The sequence below is a fragment of the Hakea prostrata genome, chromosome 3 (assembly GCF_041222555.1).
Source record: "Hakea prostrata isolate BN-2017 chromosome 3, UWA_Hpros_2, whole genome shotgun sequence".
Taxonomy (NCBI): Eukaryota; Viridiplantae; Streptophyta; class Magnoliopsida; order Proteales; family Proteaceae; genus Hakea; species Hakea prostrata.
Window position 1 is genome coordinate 59,699,783 of NC_142602.1, and position 9,857 is coordinate 59,709,639.

Below are 9,857 nucleotides of genomic sequence, written 5' to 3' on the forward strand. Positions count from 1 at the left end.
TGATTTCCGTCCTCTCACGGATCATTTCACCGGTCTTGAGCGCCCGTGAATCCCCATTGCTACCACGGGTTGTTCGGTCTTAATACCCTTCCGAATCGGATCTGATATAACAAGGGTATATCCTAGCCAAACACTGCTAGACATCCCTAGGTATGACAACCATTGATTCGGGAAAGCATCGATGGGCATCTTCAGAGAACATCCCATACTATTCCCTCCGATGTCCAAGAACAGAAGCATCAAAAGGATACTCCCCAATCCCAAACCAAACTTAAGCAAACACAATCTCAGAATAGTCATGACATACACAACCAGCAGTTCATCATATACAAGAGAATGTAAAAGCAAAAATCAGATTAGGCAATAATAAGTAATTCATATATCATGAATAATAAAAAGACAATATAAACAAGTGCTACTGTTCCCACAGTAGGATATCAGAATTAAAATACAACAACAGTAGGTAATCTCATAGTTTCATAAAGTAGAAACCAGAGAACAAGCGATCTATGTAGTTAAGGAATTAACTGTCCTTACCTTCTAACTTGGATAGGAACTTAAAGAATCAAGTATGATCTTGACTAAACCTGAGAAAACAGTCCTAAACAAGTGCATACAACATGTTAGGAAAGATGCATAAAGGAAAAGATCATAAATCAATCGAAACAGACCAAGAATGAGGTTGCTATACTCATTGGTTGATTGATTGGTCTGCTGGACCAGTCGACCAATGAGTCGACCAATGGAGTCAGTACCGAAATTCAGAAACTGATTTGGTCATAACTTCTTCGTTTGAAGTCGGATTGATCCGAAATTCGAAGGGGAACTCCCTAGGATGTATTAGAATCATATAGGAAGATAAAATCATCAAGTCATGGTCAAAAGATGGGTTCTTGATTTAACCCAAGAAACTAGGGTTTCAACCTTTATGGCTTTCATGAAAAGGTTATGATCACGGAAAGAGAGGGAATGATTGTTATCAAGAAAATAACAAGAAATCATAGGAAATCTAGTTTAGGTTAATAAAAACATTGCCCATGAGGTTGATGACCAAGTACAACCTAACCCTAATGAAGACATGGGGGAGATCTTAGTCCGAAAATCAAACTCAAAAGGTCTATAACAAAGGGGTTTTAGGGTTTCATCATACATAAACGATGGCTCTCATGGAAAGACTAGGGAGAATAAAGATTCACCTTAGGGAAAGAGAAACAAAGAATGCACAATCTGAAAAGGTGTTGGGGAGTTTCCAACAGATAAAATAATATTAGGGTTTCATATATGGTTACCTCTCATGAGAGTTACCCATAATTAACTCTCACAAAAACAACCCAAGATAGATAAAGGAACATCTCATTAGTATTTCAAAATCAAGAATGGAATTAGGAAGGGTCTACCAATGAGAGAAAATAAGGTTCTCAATTAAAGTGAAAGGAAACAAATTCTAATCATACGATTAGGGATTTACTAACAAGGATCCGTGTATCCCACGGAAAGACTAGGGAGAATAAAGATTCACCCTAGGGCAAAGAATTTACAATCAAGAAAGGTTTTGGGGAGGGTCCAATGAATTAACATAAATAAAAGGGTTCCCAAATTGGTTAACCTCTCATGAGGGTTACCCAAGAATTTCCCCTCAAAATCTCTCCCTTTTGGCTAGGGTTGAGATCATGACGATGATCATAGATCTCAAAGGATGGAATGGGATCATGGAATAGATGGTTGCAAGATTGCAACATCTTCTTCCTCATCTCAATCAAGAACAAGAACGAAGAAAGAATAATTTAGAAATCCTAATTAGGTTAAACATGGATCATGAAGAAAATATAGTATGATCAAGGATAAAGAATTAAAGATTGATAGGTTACAATTCTAGTAAGGGAAACACATTGATTGGAGGTTAACAAGATCAAACTAAGGGTTCTTGGTATGATCCAAGAAGTTAGGGTTTCACCTTTTTTTGGCTCACAGGAAAAGGTTGAGATCACAGAATGTAAGGGAATTAATGATTGGCCAATTAAAACAAGAAAATCATAGAAGGTCAAGTTTAGATTAACATAAATATGACCCATGAGGTTTCCCTCACATGGGAGGTTATCAAAGGTTCTCCGGATGATCATACAAGGTTAGGGTTTCAAAGGTTAGGGTTTCAAGAATTCAACTGGCTGGGGTTAAGATCATGATGATGATCATGGATCTTAAAGGACATGATGAGATCATGGAATTGATGGTTGCAAGAGTGCATCATCTTCTTCCTGATCTCAACTAAGAATAGAATTAAAGAAAGAAAATCAGCGATAGAAGAAAGAGTGAGTATACATATACCTTTGCTGTAGGAGGATGAAGAATTCTTCAAGTCTTTGTGAGAGATCACCAAGGAATGCAAGGGAATGGATTAGATTAGGGTTCTAACTCGTTCCAGAGGCTTAGGAGGCATAGGAGGCGAAGTATTCCCGAGATTAGGCTTAAATAGAAGAGACAGGACCAAATTGGTAAATTCATAACCAATTGGTCGATTGATTGGTTTACTGATCCAGTCGACCAATGAGTCAACCAATCAGGACAACAAGGTTTAAACAGGGATCCAGAGGGCTATACAGGGTCAAATTGAGTGAGGTTTTCTTCTACGAGTCAATCAAGAAGTCTAGTTTCCAGAAATACCTTCAGATCAAGCATGGGAGTTCATTAGATCCACCAACTAGGCTCACCTTCTTCGATGCGCAAGCAGGATTTTCCAGACATAGTTCAGCAACTTCGAACAGTGATTTGGAAGGTTATATGGGGTCAAATTGAGTGGGGTTTTCTCCTACAAGTCCATCAAGAAGTCTAGTTTCGGGAAATATATTTATATTGGGCACAGGAGTTCATTAGGTATTTCAACTAATTCACCCCTCTTCGGTGCGCAGATTCAAAACTAACACTGACAATGCTCTCAAGTGAGGGGCATCATCGTCAATGTCCATGGGCTTGGGTTCTGACACCAAATCATCAACCAAAAGGGTCTACAAGCAACAAGCTAAGATCAAATCAAGGTCCAACTTCAAGGTGTAACATTTAAACTAACCCTTCCTTACCCAAAACAGATAGGGTGCCCTGGCTAGGTTTGGGCTGGATTTCACAATGGATCTTATTATGGTATATTTTCTATATACTGTAAATGTATATGATATGATTGATTTGTGATTGTGACTGATTAAGTATGGTTCGGGAAGGGGAGGTGTCCTTTTGACACTTCTGTCCTTGGACAACTATGGGAATATTATGGGATGTTTCTGGAGATGCCCTTTGGACACCTTCCTAAATTGTTGGATGACATATTTAGGGCTGTCTAGTAGTGTTTGGCTAGGATGTCCTGTTATGTCAGACCCTAATCGGAGGGGTATTGAGACTGAACAACCCGTGGTAGCAATGGGGATTCATGGGTGCTCAAGACCGGTAACCAACCCATGAGAGGACAGGAATCACATTGTGGGGGCCATTTATTGGTAGGGTTGCATATGGATAGACTTGGGCTCCACGGCGCTCAAGACCGGTAACCAACCCGTGAGGGGACGTGAGAGCTTCCCTTTTACCATATGTGGATAACCAGTAGGGTTGATGAGTCCGTAGTTTGGGACTATGAGAACTATAGTGTGAAGGATACCGGAAAGGATTGCCAAGGGCGAGGAATGGACGTATTTGGATCTGACTTGATATAACTAAGTAGAAGACTTGCATTGGCTAGGCTTTACCCTGACATGCGCCAGTACTGAGACCAATGGTGATGTGTGAGAGCGGTGACCTATACCCCCAACCATGGAATGTTCCGAGGGATGCCGGACCCACTACCAAACGGCGTTGTGTGATGAGATCTTCCCAAAGAAGTATGGTGCTATGACTTAAAGCATGTCTGCCAATAGAGACCAACATACATAGAGTTAGATTCATACATTCATTGTTTGACTCATACCATATTGCATTCATGTTTTGCTTTGAAATCATGCTATTTATGTTATTATGGATTTAACTGCCTTACTGGGTTTCTTTCGAAACTCACTCCTTTTGTACCATATCTTTTGTTAGACTTCTCTACAGGTTCGGATTACTATGACGGTATGTATGAGGAATCGCACGGTGAAGAAGATGAAGAAGAGCCGATTGAAGATGTGGATTAGATTTCTCTTGTTTCTTCTAGACTTATCTTTTACTTTACTTGTATTAGCTTAGAGCTTTACTTAGATTTCAATCTACCTTCTGCATATGTTGTGGAGTATATTTCCGCTATACACTACACTTGTCTTTGTTTGGTATCTTTTTATTCCGCACTCTGATATTCTTAGTGATCCTTCTGAGATCTTTTCTTGAATTTTATTATTAACTTATTAGAATACAATGATTTGTTCTTGCTTTTGATTATGTTATTGTGCTAAATGGATATGATCGTTCCTAAACTTGATCTTTTGGGCTGTGGATCACTTCCCCGGGTAATCCAGATAGGGTACCGGCTAGGGGGATGTGACAGTAGTCCCTCAGGATGTCTTTGATCCTGAGGATGGGTCTGCTTCTCCTTCCACTTTTCTTCAGAGTGATCTTTATAGTCATGCTAATCCATCAGGTGTTTCCTTCCCATTCAGGACCTTCATCTTCTACTTGGGCAGGACCTTCTTCCCGATCTAGGCTTTCTATTCCTCGTCCTCCATTTCAACGTCTGAGTGGGTTTCATGGTCTCGTTCCTCGTTAGCCTGGCATAAAAAGGCTAAGTGTCAATGCTCTAGCTAGGGCTCAAGCAGAGCCATGAACACCTTGGCATGTGGATTTTGTACAGGGAACATTGGGTCCTGAATTCTATCCATGTTCTCTTACTTCGTCTAATCTGAGTAGGTTTCTTACATATTTTCACATTCTTGAGGGGTATGAAGTTTGCCTCCCAGGTGAGGCTGATCGGGTAAATAATCCCCCGAGGGGTTTCTATCCACTGTATTATGACACATTCATCGGGGGGTTGCGTCTTCCTCTTCATCCCCTTTTCGTGGAGATTCTAAATCATTTCACCCTTAGCCCGGCCAACCTTAGCCCCAATAGTTGGTGTAACATCTTTAAGTTTGGTGGTTTTTGTCACAATTTGGGCATTGTCTCAACTTTCCATTTGTTCCATAGTTTTTTCATGCTTTGCCACCATACCCAGCAGGGCTGGGATTACTTGGCCAAGAGGCCTTCTTTGGCTCTTGAATTCTAAGGAAATTTTGTTGAGTAGGATTCTCTCCTGTCCACTACCAAAAAGTGGAGGGAATATTTTTTGTTCTTCTACCCCCTTCTCCCGAGCCTTTCATCAATTATTTCCAGGAGAGGACAAGTGTCACATCCCCCCAACCGGTACCCTAACTGGCATACCCGGGTGTGTGATCCACAGCCCTGAAGATCAAGTATCGAGGAAATCATCCTCCCACATATGCAATAACATAATCATGAATAGATAAAATCAAGTATAATATTATAAACAAAAGATCTAATCAAGAAATGAATATCAGTATAATCAGAGTGCGGAAAATGATACCAGATGTAATCACATCAAAAGAAGTAGAGTGAGGCGGAAATTCACTCCACATCTATAGCGAAAATATAGCACGTAAGTCTAAAAAGAATTACAACTGAGTTTAAAGGAAAATGAAGAAAGAAAGTCAAACAAAATTACGAGTTTTCTATCCTACAGATAACATCTTCAAAATAATGGACTTCATCAATCCAACATAGATGTTCCAACACTACGTTACGCCTAATCGTAGTACGCAACTTGATCGCTCGTAGAATCATCAGGGTTATCTTCATAGTTGCCAGTACCTTGCGTGTAGAATGCTTCATCGGTTTGCACTTCATCATACTGTCCTTCATAGTAGTCAGTACTTGTAGAATAATCTAACAAAAAGATTGTACAAAAAGGAGTGAGCTCGAATGAACTCAGCAAGGCAAGTTAACTCATAACAACATAAATAACATATAACAGATCATAACAAGATGCAATGCAATATGAAACAGATAATGTATATATGCATCTAAACTCTATGTATGCTGGTCTCTATTGGCAAACATGCTTTAAGTCATAGCACCATACTTCTTTGGGTAGGTCTCAAATCACTCATCATCGGTTGGTAATGGGTCTGGCATCCCTCAGGACATTCCATGGCTATGGGTTAAGTCACCACTCTCTCACATCACCATTGGTCTAAGTACTGGCGCATGTGTCACATCCCCCCAGCCGGTACCCTAACTGGCATACCCGGGAGTGTGATCCACAGCCCCGAAGATCAAGTATCGAGGCAATCATCCTCCCACATATACAATAACATGATCATAAACAGTAATTAATCAAGGTTTAATATTATGAACAAAAGATTTAACTCAAGAAAGAATAAATGATATAATCAGAGTGCGGAAAAGATACCAGATATCCGAAGATATCAAGATAAGTAAAGTGAGGCGGAAACTCACTTCACAAACATAGCGGAACGTAGAATGAAAGTTTAAAATGAAATACAACTGAAACCAATGTACTAATAAATAAACTAAGAATATGAGTCTTCAAGTTTATAGATGATGTCTTCATAAGTGTGGACTTCATCAATCCAACGGATCTGTTCTAACTCTATGCTGCCTTCAAAAGTAGTACGCAGCTTGATCCGCCGGGGGATCATCAAAGTAAGCTTGATCGTCACCAGCACCTTGCGTGAAATACGCTTCATCGGCTTGCGCTTCACTATACTGCGCGTCATAATACTCTGTACCTGCAGGATAATCTAACAAGAAAATGTACAAAAAGGATTGAGTTTCAAAGAAACTCAGTAAGGCAAGTTAATCCATAACATCATAGATAACATGTGGCAAAACATAACATGATGCAATGCAATATGGAACAGATAAAGTATGAATGCATCTAAACTCTATGTATGCTGGTCTCTATGGTAGACATGCTTTAAGTCATAGCACCGTACTACTCTGGGTAGGTCAGTCACTCGGCTCCAGTAGGCAGTGGGTCCGGGCATCCCTCAGGACAAACCATGGTAAGGGGTTAAGTCAACACACTCTCTCACAAGAATTTGGCATAAGTACCGGCGCATGTCAGGGAAAAGCCTAGCCCAATGCAAGTCATCTAGTCAGTTATATCATGTCAGATCCGGATACTTTCCCTATGGCACTGACCAACTCGGTTCCATATCCTTCACACTAGAGTCACGTATCCTATGGCACCGACCAACTCGGACTACGGACTCATCAACCCTATTGGTTATCCACATATGGTAAACGAGAAGCTCTCATGTCCTCTCACGGGTTGGTTACCGGTCTTGAGCGCCCATGAGCCCAAGACTAGCCATATGCAACCCTCCAATAAATGGTCCCCACAATATGATTCCCGTCCTCTCACGGGTTGGTTACCGGTCTTGAGCGCCCGTGAATCACATTCGCTACCACGGGTCGTTCGGTCTCAATACCCTTCCGATTCGGGTCTGATATAACAGGGGTAAATCCTAGCCAACACTGCTAGACATCCCTAGGTATGACAACCAATGATTCGGGAAAGCGTCGACGGGCATCTTCGGAGAACATCCCATACTATTCCCTCCGATGTCCAAGGACAGAAGCATCAAAAGGACACTCCCCAATCCCAAACCATACCTAGGCAAACACATTCTCAAATCAGTCATGACATACACAACCAACAGTTCATCATATACAAGAGAATGTAAAAGCAAAATCAGATTAAGCGGTAATAATTAAATCATATAACATGAATAATAAAAAGGATAACATAAACAAGTGCTACTGTTCTCACCGTAGGAGATCAAAATTAAAATACAATAACAGTAGGTAATACCATAGTTTCATAAAGTAGAAACCAGAGAACAAGCAATCTATGTAGTTAAGGAATCAACTGTCCTTACCTGATTATCGAAGAATATGATCCAAAAATCAAAGAGAGCAACTCCAAACTTAGCAAATAGACTCCTAACAATCATAGATACAACATTAGGAAAGATGCCTAAAAGATCAGAGAGCAAACGAATCAAATCGGGCAAAAAACGAAGCTACTGACTCCTTTGGTCGAGTGCTTGGTCGAGTGCCCCACTCGACCAAGGAGTCGACCAAGCAAGTCAGTACGGAATTGTACAGACTGCTTTGGCCATAACTTCCTCGTTTGAAGTCTGATTGATCCGAAATTCGAAGGGGAACTTCCTAAGGTATATTAGGATCATATAGTAAGATAAAAACATCAAGTCATGGGGAAAATTTGGGTTCTTGATCTAACCCAAGAAATTAGGGTTTCAACCTTATGGTTCCCATAAAAAGGTTGAGATCACAGAATGAAAGAAAAATAATTAATTGGCCAAAAGCAATAAGAAAATCATAGGAACGCTAATTTAGGTTAACAGAAACATTGCCATGAGGTTTCCCTCGCATGGGAGGTTAACAAGAGTTTCCAGAAGATCATACTAGGGTTAGGGTTTCAAGAAAATCTTCGGCTAGGGTTGAGATCATGATGATGATCATAGATCTCAAAGAAACGAAGGAGATCATGAAGGGATGGTTGCAAGGATGCAGCATCAACTTCCTGATCTCAATCAAGAACAAGATCAAGAAAAGAAAATTAATAATTCAGAAGAGATACTAACCTTGAATTGTAAGAACAGAGAAGAGAGGCTTGAGATCTGCAGAGGAATCTTCGAAATCACCAGAGAGAGTTTCGGAGAGGTGTTCTCACGTTCACAAAGTGTTTAGGATGCAGCCGTAACAAAGAAATACGAAGTAGGGTTTAAATAAGAGTGAAAAACCCTAAAATTACAATTTCTCGGATTTCACCTTCCTTTGGTCGAGTGCTTGGTCTAGTGGCCCACTCGACCAGTCAGTCGACCAAGGCAGACAGTAAGGAATAATCAGGGATTTGGAGGATCAAATGGGCTTTAAACCTTATGGGCTTTTGCATATACATCAAGTAACATGTCAAGTGTGAAGAAATACCTTCAAACCAAGTCAGATAATACTCCAAGTCCTTCAACTAATCTCATCTTCAGACAACTGCAGCTTCCTTTCCAAATCTACACAGACATCCAAGTATGGAACTCCATCAACACATCCATGGGTTCAGAGTCAAACACCATGTCTTCTACTGAGATGGCCCATAGTTGGCTTCTTTCTTTACTCCGGGTCTTCGGACCTAAAAACAACCGGGTTACCGGGTCAAGGTCAGGGTTAGGTTAGGGCTGGGTTTCACAGCATGTCAGGTTAAGCCTAGCCCAATGCAAGTCATCTACTTAGTCACATCAACTTAGGTCCAGATACGTCCATTCCTTGCCCCTGGCGATCCTTTCCGGTATTCTTTCCACTAGAGTCAGCGTATCCTATGGCTACAACCAACTCGGACTACGAACTCATCAACCCTATTGGTTATCCACATATGGTAAACGGGAAGCTCTCATGTCCTCTCACGGGTTGGTTACCGGTCTTGAGTGCCCATGAGCCCAAGTCTATCCATATGCAACCCTCCAATAAATGGCCCCGACAATGTGATTCCCGTCCTCTCACGGGTTGGTTATCGGTCTTGAGCACTCATGAATCCCCATTTCTGCCACGGGTCGTTCAGTCTCAATACCCCTTCGACTAGGGTCTGATATAACGGGAACATCCTAGCCAAACACTACTAGAAAATCCTAGGTATGACAACCAATGGTTCGGGAAAGCATCGATGGGCATCTTCGGAGAACATCCCATACTATTCCCTCCGATGTCCAAGGACAGAAGTGTCAAAAGGGCACCTCTCAATCCCAAACCATACCTAATCAAACACATTTTCAGATCAGTCATGTCATATACAATCAATACTTCATCAT